We start from the raw sequence: 27,257 nt of genomic DNA, 5'->3' as shown, positions 1-27,257 counted from the left end.
ATTTAAGACCTAAAGCATTCACAGTTTTAAAAACTACCTTTAGATTGAGTTAAATTTCACATATAACTCAGAAGCCAATAAACATTTATGGAAAGTTTAGTTAATTAGTTGCTTGGTCAAAAGAAAGCAAATGACAATGAGCAGCCAAAACACCAGAAAGCAATAGGGTAATAAACAAACCATTCATTTCCTTCCCGTTCATACCAGTGGAAAATGTACCAGAATCTCTGCATTTGTGCACTTAATATTACTTCAGAATAAAACACAATTTTTAATAGGATCTGCTTCAAGCGATAAATAAAAGAAACATTTCACTTAGTGTACAGCCCTAAGATCATGAGGCTGTACAAAAAGCATGACCTGGGGAAATTCCTCTTTTCACCGCTTGTGATGGAAAGGAAAGGAATTACTTCCGCTGCATCTCGCAATGACTTCTTAGTGAAGCAGAAATTGCAAATTCATTTTTTGAAGATGTAAGTAACATTCTCCTTTCTTGGTGTTGAGGATTACTGTCCAAATAATATTGGTCATATTGCATAGGGCTTTCCCTACTTCATTATGGAACTACTTTTTGCAGCTGTATTTTCTGTAAAGCTTTTACACTGAGACACATAGACACACAACTGAAGAAGATTTGAGACTGAAATCATTACCTCTCATGTCAAGGAATACTGAGCTTAGGAAAGAAGACTTTTACTGTCCCTTGTAGAGGCAGACATAAGAGATATGACTCCAACATACATGTTAATATTCTCTTCCTGAATTGAACAGAACTTATTCTTAACTTCTGATCTTCCTAGGAGTCCAAAAGCAAAATCAAACCTGAAATCGTTTGTCACCACTGCTGCTTTCAAGAATCTCCACACTACTGGGAACTTAATTCATAAAATGAGCACATTCATTCATGTTCCATTTAAATAGCTACATATGATACTGATGATACTCTATATTACTAGTAGTAGTAATAATTTCTTGGGTGGTTAATACATATGAAAAATTAAAAAGCCCCCACCAATTAGTGGTGACTCAAGAGTATAAAAGTAAATTCACATTTAATGGGGTACTCCCAATCATTCGTTTTTATGTCACATGAAACCTTATGTCTTCTCAGTAACATAAAGAGCAATAACATGTTCTCAGGACTGTGATTCCTTCTTAAAACTTCATCCTTAAAGAGAATACAACTTTCTGCAATTGTCATGTTCTCTTAATTTAATTAGTATTTCTTTAATTTGAGCAGTATAATTTTAATTAAATGCTTTCACACCAAAATCTTGCAAATTGGAATTCTGTTTTCCCTATCTCTTGTATCTTTGACAAAGCCAACTGTACTCATTTCTAAGGCTTCTTTGATATCCTTAGCACAAAACCACTAAAAGTATGAGACACTCTGTTTCAAACACTGCTGGATAAATTGCTGCTACACAATTATCAACACAAGAAAATTCAGCTTATATTTGGCTGTTACACTCAGTGCTTTCCTTGCTACTCCTAAAAGCCCCATAGTTTTAATATGAGGAAGGTATGTTTATTTTTTGTATTATGCTATTTTAAGAGAGATAGCCTTTCAGGTAGTTTGCCCTTTCAAATCTCACAAAAAGTGTCAGAAAAGACACCACACAAAAACTTTAATGGAGGCCTTATTTTGAGGAAAGTGAGTGGGTGGGACAAGCATAAATATACATAAAAGGGTTTGTTATCACTTTTATCCTAGATTTGTTTCTGTTTGAAAAAAGTCATCTACTACTATGTACTAAAAACTGCAACATCTATGAACAGATAAAACAGCAAATTATGAAGTAAGCCTTGAACCCTTTTGTGTATTTAAGTATTCAGCAGTAGAAAATGGAAATATTCAGGCATGAGAAAACAATACAAGTTGCTTAGAGATTATCATGAAATATAAAATGTGAAAATTATTCACATTCTGTTACTACCATCTTTCTATAAAACTTACTGTAGTTCAACCACAGGTCATCAGAATCAATGAGGAATCACCAGGGGAAATGGTCTATGGTCAAACTAGATTATCATAACCATTTCTTTTAGCCTTAAAATTCTATGAGTCCATTTAAAAGCTGTTATAAATCTGGAGGGTTACATTAAAACCTCATGACTAATAAACACAAATACATCAGTTTAATACTCTTGTAATACATTTTAAGTTGTTATGTACTAAAGAAACCAAATTTGAAAGCTGAAATAAACAGAGATACAAATAAAAGATTTCAATATTTTATCATGTTCTCAAAGCAATTTCTTCCCATATGCATGCCACATAGCAACTCAGCACTCTTAGATTGTATGTGCATTTTCTGCTGTTCTCAAAGCTTTTTGCTTTACTTGTAAGTCATGATCATTGCACAGAGTGGAATGAACAGGGTTCAATTACTGATTCCTATGGGAAGTGGCTTCTTTCCAACTGTGAACAACTAATAACTCTTGTGAGCCTGATTTCTGGAGAGTCTATCTGCCTTTTCTTTTTCAACCAGTTACTTATGCATAGCATCTGTGTAATGGGACTTTTCCAGACCTGTACAAACACTTTAACATCAGTACCTTGAATTCTTGTTGCGATTTTAATCAACACCTTGTCATGTGGAATCAAATTTTAAAAGAATCTAAATAAATACTGCCATTTAATTATTCAATATTATCAGCCAAGCAACTCCGCTCATCTAATAAGAAGGGTATATCTGTATTCCTACCCCCTTCATTGGGTTAATGGTGATTCAATATATTTAGAGCTGGAAGCTACTTCTCTAAGCTTGAACATTTGAATGAAAAATGGACAATTCGGCTACATCTCCCTTGGCAAAACAATCCATTTAATCAGTGTTATAGTTTGTATCTAAACAGTGGGTTTAATCAGAGTGTCCATCTACTAATTCTAAATAGGAGGAAGTAGCAGGAATAGAGAAGGGAGTGAGAATCATTGTATCATTGCTGAGTCAGTTTATTTCCTGTAACTATCCATCATAGCAGGAGAAGCAGTAGGCAGATGTACACTTACTTCAGAGGAGATTACTTTTTTCCCTGGGGATTCTAGTGTTGGATGCAGACAACATCTGCTCCAGCACTTCAAAAAAGGTTTTGTATTTTCTTTTGTTCCTTTCTGTAAAAATGTGTAACTACTTTGTGCAACTATGCGGCTATGCCTTCTGAAAGATATTATGGGCTTGAAACTGAAATTACGAGTTTCAGTGACAAGTGAAATAGCAGTGGCTTGACATTTACAGGCAGTTTGGTTAAGTGGATATGATTGTATCTCCTTGTCTTGCACAAATACAGACCAGGCCTGTGAATAAGGGATTTCAGTAGTGGTCTTCTCTTTTGAAAGTCTTTCTACTGTATCCAGAAGCTCTGATCCCCCAGTGGATACGGGGATGCTATGCAGTGCCACAGTTATCAGCAAAAATAGAGCTGCACACACACACACATTCATGCACTACATTATTATCTGTTCCTCTGATATTGTAATGAATATGTAAGAAAACCTAAAAGTAACATTCTTAAACTGATTTATTCTATTCAGATAACTAGATCTAAAGCTTGCTTTCATTCAGCAATCAACCCATGGAAGTTCTTGTCTATTCCCATTATGTCTAAAGAAATAGCCAAAGTACCATATTTTACAAAAGTGCCTGAAGCAAATCCTGTCCAAAAAAATCCAAAAAGGCTAAGATTTGGCCATCTGGCCATTAAAGAGATGCAAATCTATTACTTAATAAAACATTTATAGCTGAAGAAAAACTGTTGGTAAGTAAAGGAATTTGGCTGAATTTCATGGAAATTGCGTCCTAAAGTTTTTCAGAAATGCTTGAAAATTTTCAGCCAAAAATTTCATTGATGCTTGTACTTCCAAGAAATAGGGTTCAGTATATAAGATGTGGAAATGATGACTTATAGTTGGTCACTTTAAATAAAAACAATACATGATGCACACAGTCTCAAAAATATGAGAGCTTGTTTAAAGTCAACGGAGCTACTCACATTGCAATTTTAAGTATATCTTTATGAATGCTTTTAAAGAAGCATAAATGTTTAAGGTCATACTATCAGAGATTAAATCAATGACAAGAACGTTTTATGTGTGTGCACATGTAAATATGTGCATGCAAATACACCCATATATTTATGTAAGCATACACAAACTTTTAATTATAGAACATAAAAAAACACTTGGTGGATAATATTGAGAATCATGATATCTCTATGGACAAAGTGTTATTCCCATTGAATATGCTGATTTTTGAGTTTCTCTGGAAAATACTCAATATAAATGCTTGCTTTTTTTCAAGGCAGATAATAAGGATAGCCATGGCAGGTCAAAATAAAGGCAGCCTGGTATTCTGTTTCCAGCAAAAGCCAAGAGGAAGTGCTTAGGGAAGAGTATATTGCAACAAAAGCCTTTGTAGAACTATATTTATATTATCAGAAACAAATCCTGATACAGTCAAGGTTCCTAAATTCTGTTTTCCTCAGAACATAATATTAATTAATACATAGCATTCAAACAATGCACAAATTTTAATATCTGCACCAAAATTTCTAACTAAGTTATCAGAATGTTTGTCTCTGAGGATCTGTTGCATAGTCCATAACACATCCAAGATGGGACAAATATCTTTTAAAAAATGTCTTTTAATATGAAAAAGGTCTATAGTCTAAGGCAATATTTTGAGAGCACATTCATATTCACACTTATACATCTGATATAAAGAGCACATCATAAATCTGACTTCATAAATATAGTGAAAAAAATCAGATTAAACTTCGGCAGCATTTTCCTTGTTTTCTTAGATTTCCTAAAGAAAGATAAACTGCTTTTGCATGAGTATTTAAATCAAAGCCTATTATTGTCAAGCTTCCCTCAGCTAAAAGCTGCTGGGCCCATTGTTTTCAGTATCCTATGGCTATTTTCTTTTCCTGTAAAATTAAAATGTTCAGGAAGTGGTCTCACTGGTTCAGTAAGTGGTTTCTTTCTCCTACAAACCAGTGTTGAAACAATGTTTCAGCAATGCTAGAAAAGCATTTGGTTGATGATACTGTGATTTAAATGAGACTTTAAAACTGGAAGCTGCTGCTGATCTGAAACACTTCAAAATCAAAGAAATTAAACTTTTGTTTTCAAAGGTTTTGTATCAGGCTCTAAAATAACTCCTACTTCCATGTCACTTTAGTGCCCATTCTGTGACACAAATAACTTGTCCTGTATACTCCTGGTTTTACCTCTCCTCAAAAATGCATCCCCAGGCATTTACTACTGGCTTTTGCTCTATGTTAGTATGTCAACCCAAAGATTTCAAAGGTGGGTACAAATGTAAACTGTTCTCTGCTTAAGTTATTTATATATTGCCCAGCACTATTGAAAGAAGTATAAAAATAAAATGAGAAACAGACCTATTTTTCTGGTGCCCAAAGATGTTTCTTTTTCCTAAAGCACAAGTTCTTTACACTCCAAGAACAGTTAAATCAGGGTTCTGATTCTCTGTTATTATTTTGGTCAGAAACGCAACAAAAATTTAAAATAACTATTAACTCTCCTGTTACACCAAATTTAATATTTATGTTACAGACAAGATGGAGTCCTTTGCTTTTTAGTAAATACTGTATTGTAACCATTATAAAAGACATTGGGGGAAGGGGAAGACTGTTAAAACACTGGAGTCAGAAACATGCCATGGGCTAATGAATGCATCTTGTAACTATATGCTATTGGTTTTCCTTTTAAAATAAAAAGAATCAATACAGCAATTCAGGTGAATATTTTCTAACATAACTACATTTTGACTTTGCATTTTTCATTTTGTAAAGGTTAAATCAGTGTAAAAAGCCAACTTAATAACATGAGGAGTTTATTTTTCTTCTTTGCATCCTGAAAGAAAGTGTACAGCATTTACACTAAAGGTACCATTTGCGTCACAATACAAAAGGACTTTTACTGTAATTACACTAAAAGTGAACAGGAGACAAAAGTGAACCTTGCCACTCGATGACGTCAAATGTCCAATAATGGGATGTTTATTCACTTAGGTTTGCTTTGATATTAGCAGAATTGGATGATATGATCAAAGGGGAAATAATTAGCATCTTAACTGATCAGGGCACAATGATAGGACAGTAGAAAGCTATGAAATTGGATTGGATTCAAGCTGAGAATTGTTTTACTGTGGAAGTGTAGTGATCTCTAGAGACCACTCTTCAATTGAAAATGATTTTCCTGTTTATAAATATACATCACTTGAGGCTTGGTTGTTGGGCTTTTTTTCAAATTTATTATCTTTTGAAAATTGTCTTAACTCCCAGGAGTTACTGAACTTATTTTAAATGGCAGCTTTCTCAAAACTGAAATCCAAATGTATTTGCAATTACACAGTTTTATTCCCTTTCTGACTTCAACAATTAAAAATGGAAATAGGCATTTCATTGATATGATTTAGAATTTCAATCCTACAGTACCAAGGCACCAGTTTGCTAGGAAAACAAATCTTATTATGCGAAACATGAGTGTTAACTGCCAGGAAATAACCAATTTTACATCACAGCTGCTGAAAATTTCTTTTAAAAATACAGAAAAACTCCTTCCATTATTACATATCTATAAAGATATTCTATGTCCTTTCATTAAAAATAGTTCAATAGGCATTGAAAAATATATTCTTGGATACTAATGGACAGATTCTGAGCCCAGTTAAAGAGTGCTGACTGTATAGATGTATAGGTGTACAATTAAATTTAATATAATCATCATATCCTGTTATTGCCCAAAGAAAAGAAGCAATAAAAGTTGTCCAATCATTTGTTCTCAAGATTTCTATAATTTCCTAAAAAATATTCTATCATAGCCAATCACTATTTCAATTAACTACAGGTGCACTAGCTTGTAGATGGAATAAACAATTGTTTTGAAGTTTAGAGAGAATGAAGAAATGTGGCTTCAGATCTTAAGGAAAACATATAAAAATATTTTCTGCACATACAACTTGTGCTTGACAAAATGTTGTGTTATATATTACAATAAAGTGTTGAAGTAGTAGAATCTGCATCCACAATGTGTGGATCCAGAGACAGGGTTGGTCCAAGTCACCTGAATACTCCAAAAGTTTACCCAGGAGGAGAGCACAAGCCTTAAAAGCAGACAGACCTTTTCAGAACTGAAAGGATCTTGTTTTCACAAACATTGAAAACCTTGATAAAAAAGACTGCACACCCTCATTCATAGAATTAATTGTGTATTATTAACACCTCACAGAACACCTACTGGAGAAATGCCCAGTGGAAATACTGATTTTGATTTTTAGCTGTTAATATTATTTTTCCACAAGATTCTATTTTCTTCATATTCACACACCTAATAGCCACAGTGAATCGAATTCAACATCAATTTACATCCTGCACCAATCTACTGAATTGAGCATCCATTTCCAGACCTGTTGTAATTGAACATGGCCAGCAGATACTTGTTGTATCCAGATGGATATAACCATCAGTCTATTAACAGCTCCTGCAAGACACATTCATGTAACATTTAGTCACTACAAATAGACAGATAAAAGTAACTATTTGACCCAATTGTCCTTCGTGGGTTAAGTTTTGGATAGAAACATTTCCTCACATTCTGTCTGTGATTGCTTGAAATAAATATTTTTACAACTTGTGTATGCTTGCAGAAAATAAATTAAACAGAAGCCAAACAGAAATAAAATCCACAGGCTGTTCCCATCACCAACTTTGATTTAATCAACAATGAACAGTTGTCATGAGAGAGTCTACAGGTAGCAGCCACATTGATAAAATTTGATACATACAGCGCAGACGCAGCTGTTATTCAGTGAAAAGTACCATCCCTCAGCAGCTGAGTAAGGCTTTGAGCTTGCATGTCCTTCACAAACCTAACTAAAGCAAAAGTCACTGTAACATGTAGAAACATCCTGAAAAGCAAAGAGAATGACAATTTCAAGTGGGAACAAGAGAGGATGATGAGGACTGAAAGAAAAGGCTTCAGATAAATTGTTCCACAGGGTCCCTATCTGACTTCACAGTCTGGAGCTGCTCTGTGGTAGAATTTTATAGAAGACTTTTTAGACTGCTTCATTCACTGCAGAAGGGTGCAGTGTATTTTCAATGTAAAGTTACCGTGAAAATTCATGTGGAGTGCATATTCAGCACACTGGAGTCCAGCCACTATGACTGTCACTATCTTTCATTTTAGTGAGCCATGTGAGAATGTGACAGAACTCAATCTGATATTTCCAGAAATACCTTCAGGACCTCACAAGTCATCTCAAATCAGGTTCTCTACTTAATATGATCAAAGTTAGCAATGAAACAAATAACCACTTTATTGATGCCTGGGTTGATGTTTCATAAAGCTTTCCTCTACTATTTGGCATCTCTTTCTTCAGATTTTTTTTATCTTTGCCACAACTAGAAGTATGTATTACATTATGAGGGCTAAACTATGTAATCAAAAATTATAAAACAGTGGAAACAGAAGAGATGATTTTCTGAAACCCATCCTACAGAATTAGAAGCTATTATTGACTTATACACTCCTTACACATCGGGCAAGTAACTCAAAACAATTTTTTTAAGTGATCACCAAAAGTGTATTCTTCATGCATGATGGGAATAATTGGAATCAATGGGGACAGGATTCCTAATGTGTCACTATATTACTAGTGCTATTATGTAATACAGATACTCAGAAAAATCAAGACAATACTGTCAAGCCATATTCCTAGAACTAGCAGATTCTTTTGATTCTTGTTTCTATATGTCTCCACCTTGCATCTGTAAACTGAAATATCTGTACTTTATCTTCCAAAAGTTTGGTTAAAACAAATCACTATGAAGAACACCAGTGTGACAGCAAAGAATGCTGTGGAAAGATCAGGAAGGAATTGAAGTTCAAATAAAAAGTTTTAGTGATGTGCAGCAAATAAGTATGCCTATTGAACAAGAAGAAATTAAAATTTCTTGTTAGATGAGTGTAAAGTAACTGTAATTTAGAGTTAGCTGTTAAGAGGACAAAGGCCCAGGTGGAATGATAGTGCAAAACCACCTTGTGAGAATAAAAGGACACACACTTGGAATGTAAGGATCACCAACTGCAGGCTTTCTGCTTTTCCTTTCAAAGGCAAACATTAAAAAATCAAGTGAAAACTGAAAGAAACACACACTTAGAAAACTTTAAAAGTTTTCTTTTTCCTAACAAGAAAACACCACACTCAATCACACTTTGCTTTTTTAGAGATGGAACTTCCAGCTAGGTCTTTTTCAAGCTAGGTTTTTCCATGCTTTCTACATGTGTATTTCTATAAAATATTGGCTACTGACCAAATCTGACACTTGGATGCAATTCCTACTAATTCTTGAAAACTTGCCAGATAAACTGAAGACAGGGGAAAATCTACTTCAAAACAGAATATGGCCTGTAGATTTTGGTGTTAGGCAACTGAAGATTTTCTCATGCATTACTTCAATAGTTGTAAGTACCTTCTGCATCAACTTGCTGAAGAAAAACAAAAGTGCAATACAACCTCTTATGTGACAGTAAAATCAAGATGGGAGAATCTAGAATCCTGTACTATACATAGTAGAAAAACATAAATCTTGTGTCCCCTCTGCCCCATAGACTTTGCTCATCTCCCTACTTCCTTTCCTTAGCTTTTGCATCTGGCTGCATGATCCTGACTCCTTCTTCCAAGCAGCTCTGGCACTTATTTGCTGGCCCAGCAAGGCCATCTAACTTCTGGCAACACACAATTCCTCATCAGACAGTATCCTTACAGAGTTACAGAGACATGGAATAACCACTTCCATACAAAGTAAGCATTAGAAATCCCATTGAAGCAGGAAGAGAAGAAACCGCAAAGGGCACAGGAGGAGAACGCGTCTCTTTTGAGAGTGAACTGCTACGTCAGGTCCTGCTTCTGGTATTCCCCCTGTTCCCACTGGTATTGACAAGCAGGGCAGGCTGACTCTACCAGTATCTCCTACTGTTAGGCCAATTTTGTCTGCACAGGTGAAATTAGGTAATATATGCATATACATATTACAATATATGTAATTATTTTATTATTGATTGTGTTAATAATTTCAGATCAAAAGAAAAGAAGCCTAAAACTAAGCTCCAAGAGAAATAAAACATTATGAACAGAGTTCAGCTTCTGTTTACTGTGCCACATTTTTTTTCAAGCAAGTTCATGTCAAAACTCCTGTTTCTTGGAAAGGATTATGGCTTTGATTGTACAAGCAACTATGCTACAGTCTTTACTAAAAAGCAGATCAAAATCCTCCCACACTTTAGAATAATCCATTTCCTGCTCACCTGCACCAGAGGACCCAGTAGAAGGCAGGGGGGCAGCAAGTGCTTTAAAATCAGTATTAACCCTGTTGCTCATCTAATTAAAAAGTGCTCTTTCTAAGACGTCATAAAAACAGGTATTTCACTTTTCTTTCTATCTGATTTTCTAGAAGTTGTTCTGTTTTGTATTAAGGTTGCATCTGATTTCCATTAGCCTGCATGTCTTCCAGAAATTATTATGTTTGTATATTGTATTTGTGTATATATATTTACATATAGAAATTCAACTATATTTTATACATTTATTTTACTTTTTATATGCATGCATACAGAAATCTAATTCAAAAAATACTTAAGACTATTTCTAAAATGTAAACACTCATTTAGGACAAGAAATAATGAGCTGCAATGCTTACAAAGGCTCCTATGACACAACAGACAACAGTTTAAATTAAATCTTGCCTCCAGTAACTAAACAATCTGCAGACAACTTTAGTCATTTCATAGCTCTTGATTTTGGAGCTATGAGCAGAGCTTCCCAATCATGCAGAGCCAGATGGGGTTTTTAACCAAATGTGGATGTCGCAAAACATCCCTGAATGAATCAGCAAATTCTAGTGTTACAGTAGCAGAGACTGAATGGCAAAGTAGGCAGCATAAATACATAAATGTGTTGCTGTTTACATGATCAGTGGGAGAAAGCATAGAAAAATAATTTAGCTTAATATAATTCTTTTGAAAGCCACAGAAATTTGCACATTGGAATTAGTACTGGCCCTAAATTCTTAGGGTTTTCCCCTCATTGCTAATAAAAATTACTGCCATTCTTTTAGTGAGGGATGCTTGGGGTAATTTATCCATCTTAACTATACCAAATAAATATATATAATGTAGGTAACATTCTTTTTTTTGTTATTTTTAAATCAAGAAAACTAGGTACAGACAGGAAAAAAATTCTAGCATCACTTAATTTGGTGCCTGGTGCCTTCTTTTCCTCGTGTGTTTCTCATGGTCTTTCACATTTTTTCTCAGCATCAGATATGACACAAAACATATATGATGTTCCATTTGTGACCAAATCAGATTGTTTCAGTCACTAAAGCTCCTGAATGAATGAGTCAACACAGGGAATAAAAAACAAATGCCAAACGGCATTAAAAGGCACACAAGGAAAACGCCATCTGCACCTGAAGCAGCTGGTGCACTCACCACACTACATCACTCAAATACTACTGGAAAAAAGCCACTAGAAATGATCATGTCACAAACAGATGTAAGCACAAGGGACTGAATGGAGCTGGATCATCAATGTACCAAGGAGACTTCTGAATATTATTCAGTAATCTTTTCTTGGTTATTCAGTGTGATACATCAAAGCCACAGGGTGTGGTGTGTACAACAACGACTAGTCACTGTGAAAGTCTATTCCCAAACACACTAAGAGGAAGGTGTCTGTGTCAGTGCTAGTGTTTGCATAACAGCACATAGCATAAGATTATGGGGATGGGGAACCCCAACTCTAACTAAGCAAAATACAAATAGGTAACAACTGGCATTTTTAAATCTGTTTAAAAATGTAAGAAATACTTTCTTTTAAAATGTACTCTTCAAAGCTCAGATTCTAAATTACATGAATGCCAAGGAAAGAAAACTGCCTTATTAAGGTGATTGTGGTAAACTGGAGAACATGGACACCAAACAAAATGTCTAATAGAGCAAAGACAAAAATGATTATAAACAACAAATACTTATGGGTTAGATGAGAATCACATCATTAAGCTTCGCAGTTTCAGAACTGCACAATAATTTTTTTTTTTTCAGAATTGTAATTCTGGGTAATCAAAGATTCAAATAATTTAAATAGTCTTGAACACCACTGTTGCTTGTTATCACATTATTTGTGAAAATTATTTAAATCAAATTCTCTCTATATAACAGCAATAGGAGGTAGTAGGTTAGGTGCTCCTCATTGTAAAGATTTTTCTTTTCTGCTTGGCAGCTTAGAACCAACAGTGGTTTATTGCAAACATGATTGCACATTTTTGGACAGATTTTTATTGTTTTATTTGTTTTATGTTTTATTCTTCAACCACCAAAAAAAAAATAGGGCTATTTTTACTAAAAATATTAACTTCTATAAAAGAAAAGGCTTTGCTTCAAACACTTTGTGTTGGAAATAAAATAAAATGATCTTTTATTATGAATAAAACAAGACCAAAAGGGTACATCTCCTCAAAATATGAGGAGGAAAAATACTAAAAGAAGACATAAAGTTTTTATTTTCTCTTGACAATGGTATATTATGAAATGGTAGTCACTAAGAGTTGTAATGATAACTTGCTGGATCAACTCTGCTAAGTATTGTTAACGTCTTTTACCTATTTCATTAAAACTGCTGTATTTCTTAAAACCTGTAACTATTGTTTACTGAAGTATTATAGATTCCATTAGTATTTCATAATAATTATACATAAACAAATGCATTTTTAAAATAAAAGGTTGGGATTTTCTTTAGAAGTCCAAGTCATGTCATATTTCCATACCTAAAACAAGGTTACTTACAGCAAATAGGAAATACTAAAGACATGCTGATTCCACATTGATTTTTTTTTTAAATATCTCAACCTTAAGTAATAGGTAAAACATTATTTTATATGCTTGATGCTTGAGCATAAACTCAGAACTCTTATGGTTGCTAAGAATTTCTTGTGACTATATGTGTCTTCCAGATTAAGAACTCACAGTACTTTAATTTAATTTTGCTAGAGCCCTTCAAGGCAAAGTATTATTACTTCAGCCTTCACTGATGACATGGAAAATACGTACACATCAATGAGGCACCTAAAATAATTCATACATACAAACTCACTCTTCCAGCTGGAGTCTCTTGGCTGGACCAGACTTGATTCAACTGGATGCAGGCCCACTCACTCCAAACGACGGGCAGTGATTAACTCTACTAAAGTGTTTGGCCATCTTACTCTATAACAATGACATTAGGACATCCATTAAAATATGCGAGCAGGATAAATCTCCCATTCAGGCATCAAATTTGGCTGCCTGTTTTGTGGAACATCCTAATTAGCCATGCTTGTGATTTTATTAACAATTTGTTTAGAAGTGAATGTAAGCTGATTCATCCAATTTGAACACAGATGAAAGCCGAGCTGGATACAGATCTACTGCAAAAGTACTGCAAAATACAGTATTCCATTTGTTTTGAGCTATTTTTCTGATTCTATTTTTACTCTCTGTGATTTACCACCAGTATCCTCTGGGTGATAGTTAAGGAAACAGATGCTGGGAATCTCTGTCCCCTCAGTTCCTGAGAGGAGAGGTCTGACTCACACTTGTTCCTAGTCTCTCCTTTGTACTCACACATGCAAAGGGTGGTTGTGTGAAACTTAAATTACTGCTTGATTTCCAGTTTCTCATTGCCTGTTTCCTCAAAGTTTCCACTTACGTATTTTACAGCTTCACCGTTTTCATTCGAGCAGTATTTTATTACACATTTCCCTTTCCAAAAACTAAACTGCATGTTCCCAGGATAAAGTTAAATTCTTTTATTTTGAAGTGTTCTATTTATTTGGGATTTTCTAATGAAACTGGATAGAAAGAAAATGTACAAATCTGACACAAAGTTGAAATTAATTTTTAACAGATGTTTTTGTCTGAATTTTTCCTTCATCAGTTTGAACAAATGCATATATAGACCATATATAGAACTACTGAACAGAAATAAATGCCTGTTTATGAGGCAATCATGGAACTTTCCATTGTCTGTTTGCAGATATGAAAAGGCTTGCTGGCTTTCACTGATAGACTGCAGTGCTCAGCAGGATGCAGGAAGAACTAGATGGAAGGTATGGGCAAGACAGCAGCAGTATCCCCCCTGGCTGAGAAAAGGGACATTTCATGACATAAAATGCAATTTTATTCTTTTAGATTTTTATTATTAATATTTTGATAATGTTTCTCTAAACACACCTTATACAGTAAAGAAAGATTTAAATGACACACTTGATTTCATTCACAGAAGGGTTTTATTTGATTAGAATTAAAATCACAGAACAGATCAGAGAAGAAGTCCAGTGTCATTTAGCACTAAGTTTCCCTGGCTGAGTTTCTAGGAGAAATAGTCACAATATAATTAATCTGGTGGAACAGCTGGATACACAGACTGCAATTAATTTTGCTCTGAATATTAAGAGTTATACAATATTTGAAAAGAAATTGTATCGGTCAATAGATTTTTGAATTATGTAGGTTGTGGGCAATAAAGCAAATCATTGTTGCTTTTGTAAAACTCCTTTAAATCAACTGAATTATTACAGTCAATCCACATACTTAATAAATCTGTGCTAGTATTCATTTATATAGAAAAAACCAGATTCATGTTTCAACTTCTAACTAAAGAGGCAAGAAAAGTTTTAAATAAACCATCAGACTACTCTCAATAAACCGAATAAATGTGGAGTGTTTACTGTTTCCTTGTTCAGCATATTAAAAGCATATGAGAACAGTGCATAACTAATATCCATATATCAGAAATTTGTTTCTTGACTGTGCAGAGATACAGGCAGTATGTCTTTAAGAGGTTTTTTCAGGCACTATTTCTCCAATAAGAGCTGGACTTTTAAGCAGATGGTCACTGCACAAGAAACAGTTGAACAGTGGCACCCAGAGGTGAAAAGTGTACTGCTCCTGAAGAGATTCCATTTATTGTAACCTGTTTCTCATCTTTTCTTTACCAAGTAACAAATGCCAAAAGAAATGCTGCAATTTTGATGAACATCCTCCAGCGGTTTTTTTTTAAAAAAGCCTCTGCTTTGTAACAACTATCACAGTTGGGAACGCATTTTAGAAACACATTTTTCCTGCGTTTTTTCTCTAACAAAGAATGGGATAAAAATAACCATGGAAAAAACATATTCTCAGATGCATCTCCTTAGATGGACTTCTGAAGCCATCAAGTCTTGCACTCTCCCTGTATTGACCAGCTGAAATTATTGTGCAGGCTTAAAATAAACCCAAGCATAAAGGCTGCTGGATTTTAGGAAAAAATCTTGGGATCATGGTACAAATAAAGTAATAGCTGATGCAAACTGTCCAAACTATCTCAGTTGCCTTGACTTCAGATGTTTAGTAAAACCTATTATATCATCTTCATAAAAGCACCAGGCTGAGAGCAGCATTCCTCAGTGGAAACCTCCCTGCACTCCTTTGCTCATATCTAGTTTTCAATTAATTAATATATTCATTAGAAGCATGCAAATTATTTATTTCATAAAAACTTTAAATAAATATAAAGCTGCCCAGCATCAGTCCTAGGAAGGCCCAATAAAATGAGGCCCATTGATTTTTAATTAGAAAGGCCAAACTTGAGCAATTTGCAATGCGTACCTACACTTTTCAGTTAGAGCAGGACTCTGTACCTGGGCTGAGCTGCAGCAAACCACATCCACACTCTTTAAGGATCCTCAAAACAACATTCCACTTAACGGACCGCAATAGGCAAGCATCTGCTCAAATGAGATGACAGGAAGTGCACAGAATGTTTCTGATGATTTCCCCTAGTAGCAAGGCCTTTTGTCTGCTCTGCTCTTCATGCCAATTGTTAAAAGTATTGCTATCATCATTATAACCCTCGTTATTTATTATCATGTAAGGAGCAGTGGTAACGTGGTGGGAAAAACGTAAAGTTCACCTTTCTGTATCTGCATTTCCAGCCCATACATAAGGAAGGCGATTCCATAAAATGAAGACAGAGACAAATGTTCCTAAAACTATAACCACTGTGTTCGGGATTGCAGTTAGACTCCAAACCATACAAAACTCGCCACCTGAATTCAACTTCTCATAGTTTATAGTGTAGGACATTTGTCCACATCTGCGTTTCAAGCAGGATTTTAAACAAATATCTGAAAGCTAATATGGAAGGGAATTTTGGCTATAAGCAAATTACCCTTCCTCTCCCCATCACTCCTTCATTTTCCTGTCTCTTTATTAAAGATCACAACTATTTATAGGAAATGGTAGTTGCAAAGGCTGCAGGGCAGACTCGCTGCCATGGGGACTGAAAAGGCAGCAGCAGCAGGGCTCTCCGTACAGCGATCCCACAATGACCGCCAGTAAACGATCATATAACAGGAATTGCAGGGAGTGACGCCAAGTTTATGGCACGTTTTATCCCGGCCGAGATTCCGACAATCCCGGCGCAGCCCCAGCTCCCGCCCTGCAGGGCCGGGCCGGGCCGGGCGGGGCGGCGCCCCCTGGCGGCCGCGGCGCGCAGGGAAGGGCCCCGGCCCGGCCTGGAGCGCGCAGGGAGCGGGGTCCCGCCAGGGACCGCGCCGAGACCGATATCCCGGGCACCGAGCCCAGGCACCGAGCCCGGGCTCCGATCACAGGCACCGATCACAGGCACCGAGCCCGGGCACCGATCACAGGCACCGAGCCCGGGCACCGATCACAGGCACCGAGCCCGGGCACCGATCACAGGCACTTCGCGGGCCGTGGACAACTTCAGGCGAGAAGGCCTAAATAAAGGCACCGTTCGAATTCCTCGTGAGCATCAGCACTAGATCAGCTCAACGCTAGCACTTCATACAGAATCGACTGTGCGTATGTGTTCCTACATTCGTTTTTGCCTCAGACGTCCAGAAATTATTTCAGTGATCCTAATTACAACCATGTTAAGCTGTTTCTTCAGATCAATTTATGGTCTCCTCAGAGATACAGGCAAGGATCTGGCTATATCGGTTTTGGATTTTCAGTTCTTGCACCCAGAAAAAGTCATCTAAGAAAAAATCTATTTCCTCTGAAACAAATGTCACTTAAACGCATGGCTCAAAATGTAAAACTTAATAACAATTTTTAGAGCACAGTTTCTCTCCCAAGACTGTGCTGTAAAGAAGGTGTAAAAATAAATAATACTTATCACCAGCCAATAAATAAAGGCAACACCTTTTAATTCCATAAAAATGCATTAAAAGAGGAGAAATATTTTATGGAGGAGCAGAATAGAAAATCAGCATGCACTTCCACAAAAGTACAGAATTTTCTGTGTTCCACAGTAGTACAGGTACATGGTTAGGGGGGAAAAACACAAAATCAATCAAAGTATCAGTTTACCCCGTACTGATAACAGAAACATCAAAACAGAAGTGAATATTGTTGTTTCAACATCTACATGAAGGTAAGTACAGTGCAGGTGATGGAGAAGAGGATTCACCCTTCTTTTTACACGTCTCTTTATAATGGACAGCTCTTTTAAAAACTATCAGAAAAAACAACATTGCTTCAACCATTCCTGCCTTACCTGCAGCACCCAGGCTGACAATCTCATTCATCCCACTCCCCAGACCTCACTTGCTCACTATGGCAACACTGAAGAGACCTGCTCATATTTAACTGCACGTGTTACACTTGCAACCCAAACACACATTTTTCTGTTTTGTAAACACTGCAGCTTATTCTGCTTAGCTGTGGTGATCCAAATCTTGGTGATTCATGAAGAAAACAGATCTATGGTTTTGCATCAGGGGGTTAAACGTGAAAAATTACTCTTGTGAATTTTCCCTGCATAATCTTATCTGCTGCTCACATGCGCAGCAGATAGAAAATGTTCTCAGTCTCTCACATACACTCCAAATGCCTTACCCACAGAGAAAGTGAGCAGCCCAAACTTCTGCTCTTGTCAATGAAAGACAGAAAGCATTAATGGGCTGCACAGATCATATATGGTACAGATTTTCATCGTTTCTCGCTAACTATACTGCCAAACAATCTAATTAATGGTGTATTTATCTAATCCAATTTTCTACCACTCCAGGAGTGGAGCATGTATAGGAGCTTCCACAAAGTACAGTTCTAGAGTAAGCTATCCAGCTTGGCACAACAGTTGGCAAATTTCCCCCTAAATATTACAGATTATACCCCCCTTAAAACACAGAATCAAATATGCTTGTGATTGTCATTACTCCTATTGTTGGCTAATACCTTGTTTAAAAGTTAGATAAAGGAAGACATTTAGTTTTCCATTAAAAACTAAGTATTTTTCTGAGAAAACTGTTGATAAAATGGAACTCCACAAGAAGTTCGCCTAGACAAAATATCTCACATTGTGTATGCAGGGCACAGAACAGCCATGGCTGTGCCCGGCACATATGAGGACATTTCCATTTCTAACTTCAATGTCTCTATGATTACAAGGTTATAGAACACTTAGACAAAATTATTTGACTTAGTTGAACTATAGCAGCATCACATGACCTAATTAAATGCTATGTCTGGATATACATGAGTTTTATAGTAAGTAAGACAATTTTACAGGTTTTGTTACTATTTACAAAAACATATTAAGCAAAGATCATTACCTAAAGCCTAAAATTTTAATTTGAATCTACATCGGTAGATTCTTAGACTATGCATTATGTAAATTCATATCATTTAGTAAAATCAAATTATAGCAGTTAGTGTGCTGCCCATCTGATTTTAACCAACCAATACACTTATCAAAATGACAGTATTATTTTCATAGCTGCCTGAATGTAAAAATAAGTTGTTTGATATATAATGTTTATATTAATCCTTTTAAACATTTGCTGCCTTTCAACCCATAGGTGATCTCTGAAAAACGTGTTGAGTGATTTATTAAGGTCTGACCCAGCAAAGTGCACAAAAGGCTCACATCCCAATGACTTCAGGAACAAGCTTCTCCACACGCCTTCGAGGATCAAACTCTGAGGATTTGGCAATTCTTCTGGGCTGTGGTTTTGTTCAGATTTTTCTTTGCTAACTTGCTTTATCATGCTTTCATTTTGTACTGAGGTCAAATAACAGCTCTATGAAAACTCCTCTTTCTGAGCAAATTTTCAGTTAAATCAATGTGAGTTTGAGTAATAAAAGAATGCAGGCATGAGCAAAAAATTTGTAACAGCTAAATGTTACATGGTAAAGTTTACTGAAGGATTTTATGCTACACAGATTTCCCAATCTAGGCCTGAGAAAATACAGCTATCATAGTTAATAGTTAATAAAGAAAATAGAGCCAAAATACTTCCTCTGTAATGAATAGCTTGTGCACCTAAAACTAGTATTCACCAATCCTATCTGCATTTCTTTCTTGAGAATTTTCCTGTACTACAAAGCAATGTGTAAATAAATCAAAGGAAAAATACTGGAAAATACAAATCAATAGGAGTTATTTAACTACTAAAAAGAAAACAAATAGTCCGAATTTTTCTTGTTTTCTGTTTGCCCTTATAGTCTAGAATTGTTTATTTTTTTCTTAATATTTTTAAACCTGTCTGTTAAGTAACAGGGGTCATGAAAATCCAAAAGGTATTTGAAGGCATGAGAGGATTTATCTGCTTATGATTGAATTGATTGACTAAGTAAAATAATAGTTTTTGAAAAATATATACTGTATTTTAGAACACAATGTAAAAGCACTCAGTATTATAACAGGTAGCCTAATCTGAACATGACTAAAAAGAGCACAGCATTCCTAAATTCTGGAAAAAATGTGTTGTTCTTTCAGTTGTGTCTTTGTTAACAATTTGGAAGCATCCATTGTACTACTACCGCAGTGTTATTGAGCTAGTTTTATTAAGGCAAATTTATAGCAATGTTAGAAATTAATACCACTCTTATTTCCTCCACTGCCTGGCTTTATTGAATGCCATGGGGCATATTAATCAGTAAAGCCAAGTAGTGCATGAAATAAAAGTATAAATTAACCCGTAACATGAATGTAAAAGGAGGCTTAATAAAATAGAAATAAATAACACTTAATGATAATCAACCCCGCCTGGCTTAACCAAGCACAGAGTGCAATAATGCTATCACAAAAAAAAGTATTTAAACAAAGTTTAAATCATGATGCAAACAACATCATTTACGAATACTCACTTCACTGTATTGTTTAAACACACATAAGGTTGTATAAAGACCCCCACCTTTCCACCCTGACACCTCTTCATGTAAAATTCCTGCCAACTTTGGGAGCAGGCCTAAGGTATAATGACCATGAATGACTTCTGCACAATTTTTGCATTTAGATGTAACTGAAAAAGAAGACTGTTCCTATATACCCAAAAGGTATCTCCAAATATCAGCTATGACCAGAACAGTCTTTTCAAGCCTATTTCACACAGGTGAACTGCACACAATGTGTATAGTGATTTATTAAGGGCTTGACCTTGCAAGTATGTGAAGTCATTTTCACCTGTACTTAAATTTATGCAGTGGTTTTTCTAGAGACAGTGTGCTCTGAAGTATAATGTAAGGGTTTTTTTTAAGGGAAAGTCTCTTCTTTCGAGGGTACAAAAAAACTCAGCACAAATAATTACTATCAGTACAAAATGATATATGCAAATCTTTGAAAAATCAAAGATAATTTTGTAATCATAAAACACTCCACAGCTTAGCTTTTCCCCACAGTTACTGAAATCCAACACACAGACATTTGCCCACATTCTCATAGATAATGACCACATATATGAAAATACATGCATTTGCAAAAACAAAAGGGAAAAATGGCCAAAATCTGTCAGTACCATAAAACACCAAAGTGTCTGCTCCCTCTGCTGGCTCTGCCGCAAAGCTAACTGTGGAACACCTGCTGTGATTGCTGTGCCTCAACGCGCACACAAACGTGGAGCAACTTTGCTAGAAATACCAAGCAACATGAAGACAGATAAGCTGAGAAATTCTGCATGAGTGACAGCACACATCACAACACAGACAGGATACTAAAGAAAGGTATTGTAAATACACATGTATACTACACTGAAGTTCATTGCATCCCAGTTGTGATATCATTACAGAGATGTACTAATACCAGATATAGACTAAATTATACAGATACAGTGAGCTACACTTGAGACCCTGTTTGGGTGGAGGAACCGTTATTAATTTAATTATTTTACATTTGCAAATTGAACAAAACAGAGTTGCAGATTGGTTATATCCAAGAGAATCCAGTCTCTAACAGAAATGGTTAAGGATCTTACTCTGCAGAAAATGTAATGACACTGAACAGGAGGCAAGCTTAACATCTAGTCCAAGTGAAGTCCCCATACTCTCAGATGATGTTTGCTAGGAGTTCTGGCAGCTAATGAGTTGAACCATCTGTAGCAGTTTCCTGACAGCTGTGGCCATCTCCCACACTGGGCACTCCATCTTCCAACACAGAGCTCTGTGGAGGGCTCCAGTGACAGCATTCCAAGGGGAAGGCAGAAACGGCGCCCCCAGGTACTCAAATGGGGGAGCTCTTTGTCAATAATAAAGCAGCTTTTGGGTTGGTTGTTTTTGTGGGGCTTTTGTTTGTTTCTTTGGGCTTTGTGTGGTTTTTCCTGTTTGTGTTTTTGTTGTCAAAGGGCTTTTAAAATATATTCCTCTTGATTTCAAAATTATTGTGACGCTTTTTTCCCACTTCATCAGCAATGGTATCACATTCTACTCCAACAACTCCAACACACTATCAGTGGATTTAAAGGAATTATTTAACAGCTCAATTTAGTCAGGGTTTTTTTTTGTTTGGTATTTTTAAATTAAGCTTCATGCTTAAACTCTGGATTTTTATAAGTCCACTGAATTTAATGCATCATACAGATTTTAAATACACAAATTTCAAAGAGTTTTATGAGATGCACAAGGGTATCCAGTTTAGAATCCACTAAATGTATATTATTTCAGTGCTGTATTAACAAAACATGTTCTAGAGTAATAAAGAATGCAAACTGCTAAATTCATATCTTATCCAGTAACAATGTGAAAAATAAAATTCAAAATGCCCTTTAAACTGTTTAAAATAATCTTTTTGTATCATTTTTGTCTTCCATATAAACTATTAGTTTAGGACAAGAAATACATTTGGTGTCTAATACCATGATAACTGGACTGTCAATCCAAATGGATGTATCAGCATAATAAATATTGGTCCTTTATGTCACTGAATTCCACATTATTTCGTTTGGAAGTCAAATGCCTTCTCAATTTAATCTCAGTGCTGAAAACATTTTAGGCATTAGTCCGAATAAGCAACTTGTTTTTTTTTTAATTACAGTGGAGTTACAATAAAAAAAAAACAAAGATAGTGATTTAGTTACACACTGATACTATGTTTATAGACATTTGTTTAATTTAAAGCACAAAAAGAGAAAAATTAGCCTGTAGAATGCCATTTGTTGATCTCAAATTCAAAGCGTGTACCTAATTTTCTATGACTGTGGCAACTGGGCAACACACGATATGTTCTTTCAAAAACTAAAATCTTATTTATTGAATCCAAAATTATGTAAACATTAAAAGACTATCAATTTGCAGAATAAATCAAACAATTTAAGTAATTAATTAGGAAACAGCATTAAACGCATATTATAAAACCCACAGTTATGAAATCAGTGAAGATTCATACTTGCATTTTAATATTTTAAGGACAATGAGGTTTTTTTCCAATTAAATATTTTTTCCAATGAAAATATCTAATACAATATTCTGTTGTATTAAATTAAAGCAACTGCGTTGCAACAGCACAGAAGAAAATGAAGGAAGTGCACACCTGTCGCAAACACACTGGAAAGGGGACCAGAAGGAAACATATGATGAAACCATGACAGTATTTTTCAAGTTAATATTTTAGGCACCTCTTTTAAATAAATTGCTTCTGTGTCTAACTCGATTCTATCTCAGACAAAAATCATTCTGTTCTCTTCATTCCCTTGGATTAGAAACATCCCTGTATTTTTCCACCAGTGTAGTCACATGTATTAGACTGGAAGTAAGACTGGCAGCTCTGCTTGCTGCCGGCAGCTGTCACTAACATGAGATCTAACTTCACAAATATTATTACAAGTGTATTCATCTGAGGTGTCCTTATTCACAAGAGCTGACCTTCGTGGCTATGTCTGACATTTGAAAAGAAAAGTTCTGCTTTACAACATTCAGCGTGCCTTCAGTTATAAATTACTTGAAGAGTATTAGTAATAATAATTGATTTTAACAGTAAGTAATAGAGTTATAAACAGCTCCTACTATTTAATGAAAGAAATGCTTCTGCTTTTATTTATTAGTATTCAAGAGCCTTCCACAGCCTCACTGAGATTGGTTATTGCTTAATTAAACTGGAAAAGATGACCTGTCAATGACTCCTTGTTAGAAAGAAAAAAAAGTTATTTTTAACGTTTCTTTACAAATGTTCTTAAGGGTTGCTTATTTTTCTTTTCTGCTGTGAGCTTATATGAACACAGACAATGCACAATGAATAATGAATTGTTTGAAATTTCCTCTCATATTAATAAAATACAAGATTTTTTTTCAACTTAGTAGGGTGTATCAGCTAAATAAATAGAATCAAGAGTTTTGCTCTGCACTGGCCACACTAAAGCTCTCCTTAATTTGCACAAGTGAATCAATTGCAGAAACCTTCTAAGATCTTTCTGCTGCTCACGATCAAAGTCTACTGCATTTGTAAAGAAATTCAGGTTTTCAGCAAAGTAAAAGGGCACTTACAGGTTCATAACGCATAAGAAGTGATATTCACACATGTGAAAAACTAAGGATTAAAAGGCTTCACTGGCAAATGTTCTGATGAATGATACAATTACTCCATCAATAATGGCAAGAAGGTTTCAAATAAACAATATCCAACTGCACAATTATAGCAGTGGCTCATTTCATTTTACATTTTTTTGGTCACAAGGAACTGATAACTGACAAATAAAACTTAATGTCATGTTATCATGATGCAAATAAAAATATACCGTACACTTAGATAAATGTCACACTTGAGACACTGTCTATCATCTCTCACCGCTAGCTGGCACCATAGCTTTAAAAATGTAGTGATGTATCTGGTTTATATCTTACTAATTAACAAGCCAGCTACCCAATTTTAAACAGAAAACAATTACTCAAAGCAAACAAGAAATATTTGGGGCTATAAACTAAAATGAGTCTGAAAGCAATATTCTCAATGATGACTGGTACGATACATTCTGCAAAGGGAAATGGATAATAGTTAACAGACTCAGGGGGTGTTTTTATTACATGAAAATAAACGGTACTGTGCACAAATGGGAGAGTCTGATATTTCTGCTGCTGGCTGGGAGACCGTAGGGGTCAATATCTTGGGTTATGAAGAGGATGAACCCCAATAAACTGCCTCCCTTACTGGGCTTTTCATCCCAAATTAACTCAGAGGCCACTTCAGGTTCACTCCCAAAGAAGCAGCTTTATTGCACCAGCTAATAAATTTCACAGACTCTGTCTCCTTCACTGGCTTCCCTTTTCTCATTAGAGCCTGCTGCTTTCATTGTCTGCTGGCTGGATACAGATGCCCTAAGAGGCAGGGCTCTGGTTTCCATTCTCTGGCTGCAGTGGTTCTGACATTGCAATCGACTTCACTGCCATGTTCTGCTCCAATTCTTTCAGACCAGCTGCTGTGGGCTGACCTGACACATGCACTGCGACATGAACTCACACATCCAGGCCCATGCAAAGGTCAGAGCAGGGGACTAGAAGCCAGACATTTACCACTCAGCCTCAGAAAAAGCCAAAATAATTTCAGGCAACTGTTCCACACTGTCTATGAAATTTACATTTATTTACAGGTTGGATAAAGAAACCAATAAATGGTCACCTGATACAGAGCACTGATAAATTATAAATATATAATTTTTATGGAAAATCTCTCAACTGTGGTCTGAATAGAAGAAATACTTCCCTAATGTATGAAAATCTTTCCTAAAAAGAAAATAAAGTATCCTCCACTATGGGACAGGTTCTGTGAAGCTGTTAATCCAATCAAAAGTCACTGTAAAAGTTAGGATGGACTGGCAAGATTTTAGTATCAGTAATGGCAGTCACCTGAAGAGAACCCTGCTGTTCTTGCCTTGGCACCATTAAACAGGATAGGTCATAAAGTTACACATATTCATTTTACGATCATCCATTGGACCAGAGAGAAGAGAATCATTTTGAAGAAGAGTGCTATACATGTTACGAATTCTGCAGTTGGCTCAGTAAAATAGCTAGCTGGTATATCGCTCTTTCCCAACAACAACCACAAAAAAACTATCACACATTAACTTACACTGTTAGTTATATAGGAAAAGAAGCATTCGAATTCCTACTCTGAAAAGTTACCTCCTGTGTAATTCTGTAATGACATTTTTTCCTACCAAACAGGGAAATGCAGAACTATGTCTACACAAAGATACAAATTATGATTTACACTGGTCAGATTCTGCTCTGAACATACTCCAGCAGCACTGCCAGGCCAGCCTGCAGCCTGCTTTAAACACTGCACCTGCACGCAGCTGAAGAGCAGGCAAAAGGCAGCTCCCATCCCCAGTGCCGAGCAGAGTGCGGATCCAGACTGCAGTCGTGTTTCCAGGGTAATCACTGACGTCATGGCAGTGCTGCTGCCTAAAATGACACCATCAGTTCTAACAGATTGACTTGGAAGGCTATGCATGGATGGATTTGGGTTAATAAACACAATTATAACATATATTCAAACTGGTATGGTGCAAATACTTACCTACCAAATGAAAAAGAAAAACAAGCAAACAAAAGGCTGGAAAGAAATTGAATTGATCCACCTAGAGCTAATTCTTTTTAAACAATGTTTTAAATCTCTTCAAGTAGTTTTATATTTGCTAGCAAATTTCATTATTCACTAATAGAGATATTTTGTGTTTTGCAAAGACTTCTTTCAAAACTAACTTTACCTTGGAAGTAAAAAGAACATATTCTCATATTCCTGCCTTGGCAAGTGACACTTGAAAAGTTCCTTCTGCAGCCATATGATTTGAGTCTTTGATTTGTGTAACAAAAACTGTCAGTAAAAAACAAACTAGTTCCCCCTATTTTTTTAACGAAGTCGTTCAAGTTGACACATTTTGGTCTTAAGTGCTTCCCAGGATAAACACTGCCAACATCAACTAATCATAATGTTAAGAATGTGATAGGTTTGCCATTTTCCAAAGTTATTTTGAGGTCATTTTGGTAGTCTTACAAATACTTCACAGCCCCTTGTAACTGAGTCAATTCCACAGAATTCAGGCCAGGAGGCAATGGGGATGGAGGATCATAAATTGGCGAAAACCTTTGTGAATGCAGCAGCAGAGAAGCCTGTAACGGCCGCAGTATAATAAAGAAATGTTAGAGTTAATCCACTGCTATCTGTCTTTATTTTGCTAACCCAGTCGAGTGGACACCAAAGCATTGAGACTACATTAATCAAAATTTGGAATGACCTGCTTTTCATTGCAAACTGCAGTTATCTTTCTTTACTGATTGGCCTTGACCTGTCAGCTGCATTTGCTACTGCTGACCCTGGGGGTTCTCTCCAAGAGCCTGGAATACTACGAAAGGTTGTCTGACTCTGTTCTTGCTCAGTTTAATTCATATTCTACTCAACATGCCCATTTTATTTCCAGTAGAAATTGTTCATTTAATTGCATTGTAAGTTTTATGGGGTATGCCCCAGGCTGCATTCTTTATGCCAAGCTTCTCAGTATTTATATGTGGAATGGTGGGGGGCGGGGGGGGATGACTCACTCACAAAGCTAGACCAGGCTTCATAATACCAGTAATTTTCACTACCTTAAATTCTCTACAAAGCTGTTTGGGGAAGAAAACAAAATGTATATGTCATCACCTGAGGTTGACTTGACAAATGCATTGTTTTTAACTGAACACTTTCAAGACAGGTTCATCCTCTTTTTAGGAATTTAGCAACGTTTCTTCAATGCTAGTTTATATTATTCTGGTAAGAGACCTATTTTACAAATTTGTATCTAACCAACCCAAAAATCATTGCATGACAGCCTTAGTATTACCAACCCAAAGAGTTACTCAAGAATTTAGTATTTTTTCAAACAATACTATTTTAATGATGTCAAATGTATTTAATATCTTCCTTTGCAAAAGGGGT

The 27,257-nt window shown here is 35.8% G+C and overlaps 1 protein-coding gene and 1 long non-coding RNA gene across 3 annotated transcripts in view; one reads left to right on the top strand and one right to left on the bottom strand.

Moving 5' to 3' along the window:
- The window catches only part of LOC111931789 (uncharacterized), a 203,459-nt gene that overhangs the window by 166,342 nt on the left and 9,860 nt on the right, over positions 1-27,257 (bottom strand). The window lies entirely within an intron of this gene.
- On the top strand, positions 16,580-22,131 carry LOC147652236 (uncharacterized). Its single transcript, XR_015289343.1, has 2 exons — positions 16,580-16,929; positions 18,934-22,131. It is a non-coding gene; the product is annotated as an uncharacterized LOC147652236 (long non-coding RNA).

This window comes from Cyanistes caeruleus, chromosome 7, assembly GCF_971803275.1.
Source record: "Cyanistes caeruleus chromosome 7, bCyaCae1.hap1.1, whole genome shotgun sequence".
In the NCBI taxonomy this organism is placed as follows: Eukaryota; Metazoa; Chordata; class Aves; order Passeriformes; family Paridae; genus Cyanistes; species Cyanistes caeruleus.
Note: the sequence above shows the minus strand (reverse complement) of the source record. Positions and strands in the feature narration are given on the sequence as shown.